Genomic DNA, 9,410 nt, shown 5'->3' on the forward strand with positions numbered 1-9,410 from the left:
TGCCTGATCACCCTTTTGGTAAAGAAATTCTTTCTAATACCCAACCTAAAATATCCCTACCCACAGAATTCTACCTGCTTTGTGCACCTGAGTTACAGAGTGCAGATGCTTCACTTTTTCTGAAATACATACATGTGCACGCTGGTAAGAAGATCTGCATCAGAATGAAGTTTTCAATCTGCCTTTTGCTCATAAATCAGCTGCTCTAGGTTCAAACAAACCCAAATGAGCTGGTAAACAACCTTCTGTTCAGCATAATCCAACTAAGCAGCCCTTTTACTAAGTTTTTCTACGAGTAGTTTTTGTCTTCAGTCAAAAATAAAGACAAAATGCTCTCTCCCTTTTTTTTTTTTTTTCTTTTCATAATTTGAAGACAAATTATCAGCCAGGTATCCTGGAAAACCCATTAATAAGGGAAAATCCTGAAGCCATGCATACGGCAATAGAAATTTCTACTGCAACTTTTATACTGAGAGAATAAAAGTCCCTTCTTTCCATAGCCATGATGACTCTTCATTATTACTTTTTCATATATCTGTTAAGCATATAGCTATTATGGAATGTATTATTCAGTTTGCACACTTTGTGAGAAGAACAAAAAACACTGCTGGTGACTAACAGCGTTTGTGTATTTCCTTGCTCTATTAGATTAATCTGAATAGCTGAAGATTTCCTAATTCTGGAAACACACAATCAGAATCATCTGCAGTGTGTTGTTGGTGTCATATTACAGAAAATAATGAAGTCTAACCATTGCTGGGTTTTTTGGTTTATTTTTTTTGTAGGAAAATACATGCTTTTGGGTTTATATTTTCTAAAGCTGAAGCTGAAAACATTACTTCCCCTGATCCTTGCATAGGAAGAGTATAAATTACTCTCACAGTAAAGAATTTAAAAGCACAGTTCTCCAGCAGCATCCCTGGTAGCTCTAAACAAGGTCACATTAAAGTTGCATTGTTCCAACTGGAAATGTACCTATGCAGTTTCTGCTTTTTCATGGTTAAATGTAAGCTCAAACAGGAAGGGTCAAAAATTGACTTGCATCTCCTGTGCCAGCCAATATAGGTTTAATGTTTTCCCTTCGTACATAATTAAGGACAGCCACAGAGTTTCACAAAACCTCCTTCAGTATTACTGATCTGTGTTGCAGTACTGCTCAGAGGCTTCACCTCCAATTCTCAATGCAGTGCCTTAACCATGAAATCATCCTTCCTCTTATATATAATGCCTGTTATCTGCTGGAGCTTATACACAAACCTTATGAGCTGAATGCAGAAGTAAGACTACTTTGCATGTTATTTTACCTGTTAGTTATCCCACACCTTATACCTGTAAAAAGAACAGATCTGGTATGAAAAAATCAGTGAAATATATTTAACATTATTTTTACAACATTTTTTCAGAGTATAAGACATATATATTATTGACATATATATATTGACATATTTATTCCAGAAAAATGACCAAACTATGACATTGCAAGTTGGGCATCAGCTGTTAATCAATGCATACTACATTCAGCTTTTTTTTTTTTTTCCCCCCACAAAATGTAATGAAATGAATACACATCTGAATGAAAGAAAACCACATTCTTTGCTCTGAAAAAGATAGGTTGCTATGCTTAAATGAACTCCTATTTTGTCTGATAGGGCTCATTACATTGTGAGTAAACTCCATTGGTAGAAATTTGGGTGAAAAGACAATACTTTCATCTGATTAGAGAAGGCAGCAAGCACTTTCTCTGAGCTTTTATGTATGGTGTGGGAAACACATTGCAAGCTGCAAGACAGAAGCCTTTGCTTTCTTCTTATGCTTATAAGTTCACTTGATAGCTCCAAAAGGTCTTAACCACCTACTGCAGACTGCATGTTTAGCCTCTTAGTGACAGGTGGTTTTATTTTGCTTTGCTGGACTTGACCATTGGCATCATTACTCAGAAAAAAACCTACTGATGAGTAACATTCCACTGCTTTCTCAGTTACAGATGAAGTAGATTTTTCTCTCCCGCTGGTCTGTACATAGCAAAAGAACCTGCTTTTCATTACAGTAGCACCAGAAAAAAGGAAAAAAAGTTGTAGCTGCTGAGGAAATGAAGACTGTGATTCAGACACTATCTTCCTCCTTTGTGGAGAAAACTAATAAAAGTTCATAAAAGGATCCCAAAATAATGATAAATATTGGAATGCTTTAATACTGCCATAACACTTAATTTAGATATAACTGCGGGTGTTCCTAGTGATTTTTCTATTCAATTTTTAGTGTTGATATTTTGGTTGATAAAAATTTCCCCTTCAAGGATAAGGTGGGAGATTTCATTGAACATTGAGACTGAGAGTAATATCCAAATTATTTTTGTCTGCATGCTGAGGGCAAGGCCCTGAACGTGATTTTAATAAACTATAACTTCCAGGAATGAAGGTTCTGCCTCAAGGATCTCATAGCTGCAGGCTGGAGGAGCTGTATGCCTCCAGTGTTATTTCTAATGATCTATGGGGCCTTTTTACCCATAACCCATCAAGTTGAATCTAAACTAAGAAATACACAGTCAGCTAAGATTATTTTTTTTTCATACAAGTAACAGTCACTGTCCTCTGATATTTATTTAGCTGGATTTCTATCTCAGTTCCTGCTGCAGACTCACTATTCCATTACACTGTGTATGTAGCTTTTGCAGAACAGAGATTGGTTACCTGTGTTGGGCCCAATTAAACTCAGACATCATCTTTGATGGATCTGCAAATTACAGTTCCTGCAGAAAACACTGAGTTACTATGTATCCAAGTTTCTTTTACCAACACGCTGAGATTCCCAGCATTCAGAGTTGAATCTTTGAATAAAAGCTATTGTCTACTGTCAGACCTTCCACAAGGAAGTGTAAATTAATCTGTACAGCACAGAAGTAGCAGAAGACGAAACCCACTGCATTGGCATTGCAGGGTGTGTTTGCATCTACTTCTTCCTGGGAATCTTAGGCTTAGCCTAAACTGGTCTTCAGGTATTTGTGAAAAAATCATCAGGCTATTGTCATCAGGCTCAGTGACGAAGAGTGAGAAGACAAAAATCTTAAACTCCAGATCAAACCTGATTTGATTAACAGCAGTAAAAAAAATCTGATCAGGATTTTTGTGAACTGCAAATTGCTAGCACTAGCTCCAAAATGGACCAGTCTGCAGATTACAGGAATGGAAATGGAGCTGATCAGCAGCTTGCCTATTTGCTACTGCAGCAAGACAGCCAAAGCAGACAATAAGCATCTACAAGACTGCCTGCAAATCTGCTTTCCTGTTGCTTGTAGCACAGCCAGCATCTCAACATTATGAGCTTCATTGGGTGCCAATGTTTATGTCTAGATGAAGCAGAATCAGCTCTACAGCTTCTGTCATGTAATATTTAAAGCCTGATTAGGTATTTCTCATTTAATCACATATATTATTAATTTAAATGAAATTACTGTTTCTCCCCATGCCTTTAACCAGCCAGTGCATAAAAGTTGGGTTGCTAAGGAAGAATTATAGCCAAGTATTCCAGTTTAGCTCACTGCGTTCTGATTACTTAATAACGCCCAAGTATGTGCAGAATTTGTCCTTGCTGTGCGCCACACGGAGTGCTGCACTACTGAAAATCCCTCAGAAAAGGCTGCGCTGCATTGGCTTGAGCACTTTCCTCAGCGTGGTTTATATTCCAGGTAGTTAAACAAGTTCAGAGCTAAAGGAAAGAGCACGACTTCTTGCAGAACCGTTCCCACAGTACTCACGAGCAAGTAAAAAACAAGCGGCAAAAGCTTGCTCAGGAGAGCAGAGCTGAATCCCACCGTTCCGGCTAAGATTTGCTCGCCCCGCGGGGCCGCGGGTCTGCCCCGGAGAGACAGCCTCGGAAACACCGAGCCTGAGATCTATCCGAACCAGGACACTGGAGGAACGATCAGACAGACAGACAGATTCCTCTCCCCGATATCGGGCACCGCGGGGCTGCGCGTGAAACCGCCGAGGCTGTGGCCCCGCACGGCGCTGCCGCCCCGCCCCGCCCGGCAGGTGCCCGCCGGCGCACGGCCAGGCCTGAGGCCTAATTTGGGGGAACGGCCGAGCTCCCCCACGGCCCCGGCAGCACCGCAGAACCCCGGCTGTTTCTCTCTCTCTCTCTTTCCCTCTCGCCGGACCGAGAGGCCGGTACCGCCTCAGCTGGTCTCGGGCAGGTGCGCCAGGGAGGCGCCCGCAACCCGGCGCCCCCCCTCACACCGCGCCTCAGGGCGGTGGCGCAGCACCCGCCATCTCGCTCCCCGCGGGGCGGCTGCGGAGCGGGGCTCGTCCTTCCCTTCCTCCCTCCCCTCCTTGCGGGCCGGGCCGCGCCGCGCTGGTGGGCTTGGCTTGGCTTGCGGCTGCAGCGCGGGGCTCGGCGTGAGTCACCCAGCCCGCGGTGCGGGGAACCGAGCGCGCAGGCACAGGCGAGGAGGCGGTGGGGGCGGGCGGCGAGCGAGTGAGAGAGCGAGTGAGTGAGTGAGTGGGGGCGACAGGCACCGGCTTCTTGCCCGCCCACTCACATGCTGCCGAGCCGCAGTCAGCTGGAGCGCTGCTTTCTCCAGAGCCCGCCGCCGATGACTTCCTCGCCCGCTGGCAGCCTCTGAGGACCCCTCCCTCCCCGCCAGGGCAGGGGATGGTAGATCGGCCGCCCGGAGCCCCGTCCAGCCCAGCCCGCTGCACACAGCCTCGGCCGCCGCCGCCCGTGGGAGCCGCCGCCCGAGAGGAGCCGCAAAATGAACCCCCAGTGCGCCCGCTGTGGCAAAGTGGTCTATCCCACCGAGAAAGTCAACTGCCTGGACAAGGTGCTGGGGCGCGGGCGGGCGGGCGGGGACGGCGCCTCCCGGGCGTGCTTGCTCTGCGCCCCGGCTTCTCTCGGCTTCAGCGGGCCGACCTGGGTCGGGCCGATCCGGCAGAGGAGCGGAGCGAGCAGGTGCTGAATGCGGTGCCGCTGCGCCGGCGTCCGCGATGCCACTGCCGCCGGCGGCGACAGCCGCCGTGTCGTCGCGCTGGCGCAGGACGGGGGCCGCGGCGGGTCGGAGAGACCCTGCGGTGCCCGCCCGGAGAGTGACGGTGCCTGGGGTCGGCGACAGGTCCCCACGGCCACCCTCCAGCTCCCCGAGGGATGAAGTTGTAGGCGGACCCCGGCTGTCTGTAGTTGCCGGTGCCTCCCCGAGCTGGGGCGGCTTCGGCTGCCCTTTACATGGCCGCCTCGGTGGGGACGGTGGCCAGGGCAGCGGGGTGGCGACAGTCTCGTCCTTCGGAGGTATCTCCGGTGATGCTGGGTATCGCCGAGCGCGGCCGCTCCGTAAATAACAGCAATGAGGCTGTGACAGATGCACCAAATTAACGTCCCCGGCAAGGCTAGGGGGTAGGAGCTCCGGGAGGAAAAGACCGTATTATATGCTAAATTTAATGTCCGTTCAGTGTATCAGAAATCCAGCCGTTGCCTTAGTTAGTGACTTAATTTGCATAGTGTTGCGTTTTGAGCGAGCGGTGTCATTTTTTTTTTTCTTTAACAAGGCAAGATGTCATACTCCTGTTTCAGTTATCTTTAAAATAATTCTGGCAAGGTCAGCGTATGGAGGTCTTGGCATTTACCTTGACATAGAATTTATGTTTCTGGGAGTGTTTCAGAAGCAACTTCAGTTTCACAGGGAAGTGATTTTTTGGATGTAGTTTACAGAGTTATATAATGCATGGCAAAAATATTGACATGTAGCTGTGTTTGTGAGTTTACTGTACCCTAAAATAGCTTTCAAGAACATCGGTACCACAAGTAATTCTTCACATTTTTTTACAGTACTGGCATAAAGGATGTTTCCACTGTGAAGTTTGCAAAATGGCTCTAAACATGAATAACTACAAAGGATATGAAAAGAAACCTTATTGCAATGCGTAAGTATTTTAAGTGTCAAGTCTTGCAGAAATGCACATGAAGAGAAAACGTGGCCGTGGATATTATCAAATAGGTATTATCATGCTGTAAAAACTTAATCTAGAGATGTAGCAGGGCACTCTAGAGTAGTTTAGTATCTTTTCAGATGGCATATTCTACTTGCACTGAAGTGAGAGAAGATGAAGATACTTGATTATGAAGTGTTCAGTCAGTATTTTAATGCCAGATCTTGGGATACAGGGTTCTTCTCTCACAGAAAGTGTTGGGTCTGGTGCTGACGCCTATTGAATTAATTACTGACTTGCAGGATTAAAGCTATTATACAGCTTTCTGTTCAGGGTTATGGACCTGATCAGCTTTTTTGTAATAAGAAACAAAGTTCTGACTTCACCAGAGACAGTATCCTGTTAGAGGCTGTGATAACCTATGTTTAAAACTGTTACATTTTTCACTTATATTTCTGAGATAGTTACAAAATCCCTGCTTTTGGTTATAGATTATAATAATGTTGTGTCCCGTGCTTAGATTTGTATGGATTTTGAAGAGTGTTTTTAAAGTTTGGCTTGCACATAGTGCAGAAGATCATTTTGATACATGGAGAAAAAAAGATACTTATTAGTTGTAATACTATTTGCTAATATTTCAGCATGTTTTAACCTTTAGAAACATTTATAAAATGCTTTGTTAGAAGGATATCTGTAAAGAATTTGGAATCAAGTTTTGTCTTATGTCATTCTGCTATTATTATTTCTACCTTTGCCTACTTAAAATAGATTGTTCAAAGAGTTGTAACTTTGTAACTACATTGTTACAAACTACTTGTTTGTAACTTCATTGTTACTACATTGTAATTTTTTTCAGAAGTAATCTTCACTCCTCTCACTGAAAGACTTGTTTCAAGTTGAGATAGAGGGTCTATGTCTGCCATAGTATATGCTCATTTCTTCCAGGCTGAAATTGAAAGGAATCAGTGCCTGACACAAGTTTTGCTATAAAAACTGCTATGCTGTCAAAACTTGAAACACCTGTTTCAAATTCACAGCTGTACCTGGGTTGCTTTAGGAGTATATAGATTTACATACATTGCTGCAGTGTATGGGGTTGCCATTAGACCTGGTAAAGTGTGGTCAGCTGCCAGTCTTGGGCCCTTTAGAGGAATCTGTAGGAAGGGAGTTTTGTGCTTCAACAGGTGGCCCAGGACAAGTCAAGACTCACATAGAGGTTATGGGCCCTAGATGGAACTCTGCTTGTGGAACTGTTTGAGTTGAAGTGTGAGTACAGGCTTACATCTTTTACAGTGGTTAAAACATTGGTAATACTTTTAGTGTCTTTTATGTAAATTTTTGTGGTTAAATTTCAGTATGATACTTTAGTTGCTTGATCTTTGTTACATAACTAGATACTTACCTGTACATAATAACACAGTTTATTTACAAAAGTCTCTGCTCTACACATTGGTGTTTCCATGCCCTGCCTATTTAACTCCTGTTTTAGAGAGTCTTTAATCTCTGAATTTATGCTACAAGGTGTGTCTTCCTATTAATAGGTGAGGGGGAATAAGGATGATGGATATGTACCATTTAGGTGTTGTTCTTTCTCGTGGTTGCTTTAATAAGCTTTTTAATGGTGATCCTTGAAAAAGTAAGTACTATCTGTGAAATGCTTCTAAAACCTGATATGTGAAATTGGAAGAAACAAAGTAAACCCATGAAAGACTAGTTTTCTTCTTTTAAAGAAGATACAACATTTAATGTATATTTTCAACAATGTGTATTTTGCTCTGAAGACTTAATGCTGAGTGTCCTTTTCCTTTTCCTTGAGAAACTTTAATCAAATAATCTAATTTAGAGTATTTTGTGGAACCACACAGGGAAGACCAAGAGTTGCTTTGTGGTTTCAGCAGTGTTTAATATCCTTCAAAGGAGGGATATGATGTTTAAATGACCATATTTTGACACAGCGCTCTTGCATCTCAAAGGTGCTTATTTGCAAAGCAGACAACATTATATTATTTCTAATTATGATGTGTCCTATTCAGGGCTCATTAGTAAGAGGCAAATCCATTTTTATGGTAAATACTGCTTAATCAGAAAATCTGCAAAGAAAACAGTGCAAATTTACTCACACAAACACCGACAAGCACTTGATGAAGGGCAATTACTGATAAACTGTTTATTGAGGCCATCTATCAGTGACATTGTAACTTGTAGATAAAAGTGAAGAAATACGCTCTCATCTGAACAGAGGAGCAATACCATGAAGGTGTTTAATCAGTTTGGAAGCCATAGGTAGCTTTTTGAAAGGGCAAGTCAAATAGCAGGTATCTTCAATAATTTCTGTTAGTTCACAGGTTAGATAATGCACCTGAGTCTATGTTGACCCTTGAATTTAAAATATTCCAGTCAGCTGCTACTTTTTAGGGGCTGAAATTAGTATTATTTGCTGCATTACTGGTAGAACTCTGAAGTTAATTTTAACTGTAAGTCATACTTGTCTTTCTGTTAATATAAGAAAAAGGTATAGATTTCTGAATGTTCAAATTGTAGTCTTGGTAGAAGAGAGGAAAATGAGATGGATTAACAGGAATTAGCAAACCAAGAAGGAATGTATTGTGAAATCCTTCAGGGTCCATTAAAAAAGAGCAAGAATATTTATAAATGCAGGGTTCTGTTTTTTTCAGTGGCAAATTTTTGCTGGACATCTTGTCACATTTCTAAACGGCTGTATATGTTCCTTGTGATAAGGATGCACTAAGAAAAAAAGTTGTGACTGGGCTACGGATGTAGAACTGGCACAAGTCAAGATGCTGGGTTGTCAAGTATTGCACTGTTTCTGTAGGTTGCAGATTGATGAAAGATTTTGGTTTATGAAGGAATATGTGCTTGTGTGCATATGTGCACGTGCTTGTGTATAACATAGCTTTGGAAAGAATGATCTCTGTATCACAGTTTCCATGAAGTTCCTTGATCTGTCTCCTTTAAACCTTTCAGTTCTCTTGCTTGTAGAGAGAAGGTTATACAAGTTTGTTCTCTCTGTTTCTCGTATTGTTTATATCATTTGTGAGCTGTTTGAGTCAGGGTAGTTTATCTTTCCTTGTTTGTGTAGTGCTTAGAATCTCCAGTTTATATCTCAGCTGGGACCTCTGAGTTTTTCAGCACTCTCATGACTTACGGTGTTGAGCTGCAATCACCTTTCATCTGAAAGGCCTCACATGCAGTATTTTGAAGCTTCTAGATGCTTAGCATGTGGATGCTGCTAGTTTGCCTCAACAATGATAGCCTTCTCTTTTATTTGCCAAAGAGCTGCTGTGTAATAATGTTGGTGAGATGAAGCGTTCAGACTGTAGTTCAGTTCTGTAGTTCAGCCAGGTGCTACCCATTGCCTGAAGAAGGTGAATGATACAATCATTGTTTCTCTCAATGTGCATATATGTAGTAAAAGAAAGGTTGAGACAGTTAACATGGCTTGAGTAATCCAATGATTTGTTAAATCAAGGT

This window comes from Calypte anna, chromosome 2 (assembly GCF_003957555.1).
Source record: "Calypte anna isolate BGI_N300 chromosome 2, bCalAnn1_v1.p, whole genome shotgun sequence".
NCBI classification, from domain to species: Eukaryota; Metazoa; Chordata; class Aves; order Apodiformes; family Trochilidae; genus Calypte; species Calypte anna.